Source organism: Mesoplodon densirostris, chromosome 1 (assembly GCF_025265405.1).
Source record: "Mesoplodon densirostris isolate mMesDen1 chromosome 1, mMesDen1 primary haplotype, whole genome shotgun sequence".
In the NCBI taxonomy this organism is placed as follows: Eukaryota; Metazoa; Chordata; class Mammalia; order Artiodactyla; family Ziphiidae; genus Mesoplodon; species Mesoplodon densirostris.
The window spans coordinates 73935704-73936584 of NC_082661.1; the positions used below are offsets into that span (position 1 = coordinate 73935704).

Genomic DNA, 881 nt, shown 5'->3' on the forward strand with positions numbered 1-881 from the left:
TGATATTACTATATCACTTGATAAACTTTTTTTTTTTTTTTTTTTGTGGTATGCGGGCCTCTCACTGTTGTGGCCTCCCCCGTTGCGGAGCACAGGCTCCGGATGCGCAGGCCCAGCGGCCATGGCTCATGGGCCCAGCCGCTCCGCGGCATATGGGATCCTCCCAGACCGGGGCACGAACCCGTATCCCCTGCATCGGCAGGCGGACTCTCAACCACTGCGCCACCAGGGAGGCCCCTATCACTTGATAAACTTTAAGCTAATTTTCAATATCACTGAGGTGTCAGATATCCATCTGCATTTTATGGAAGATCAAACAAGGAGCTTAGCTAGGAATCCTGTGAAGTACAATTCTGCCTCTGACTCTCCATGAGACTTTGAACTGTGGGACATTTACAGTCTCCTAGGACTTTGTTTCCTAATATAAACATATAAGATCATATATACTGTTCATTTAAAAGTTAATAAGGGGACTTCCCTGGTGGTCCAGTGGTTAAGACTCTGCACTCCCAATGCAGGGGGCCCGGGTTCGATCCCTGGTCAGGGAATTATATCTGCAGGCTGCGACGAAGATCTCACAGGCAGCAACAAAGATCCCATGCGCCGCAACTAAGACCCGGCACAGCCAAATAAATAAATTAATTACAAAAAAATCTACTAAGAGTCCTTGGGTTTTTCAAAGAAAGTAATGATTTAAGATGAATTTGAATCATCTAGCATATCAAGTTTTAAAAAGGCTTAAAAGTGAATTTAATTGTGACTGCTTTTTAATATCGGAGCATGTGGAGATGGTGCAGATTTAAGGCGAAAGAAAGTTTTTATCTTTCGCTACAGTGACTTACAGTGAAGACCACAACTATGATAAGATCAACGTAAATCAA

General features: G+C 43.9%; 1 non-coding gene across 1 annotated transcript; it reads left to right on the top strand.

The window, feature by feature from the left end:
* Positions 1-475: 475 nt before the first annotated feature.
* Positions 476-548, top strand: TRNAG-CCC (transfer RNA glycine (anticodon CCC)). The gene has a single exon. It is a non-coding gene; the product is annotated as a tRNA-Gly (tRNA).
* Positions 549-881: the final 333 nt, after the last annotated feature.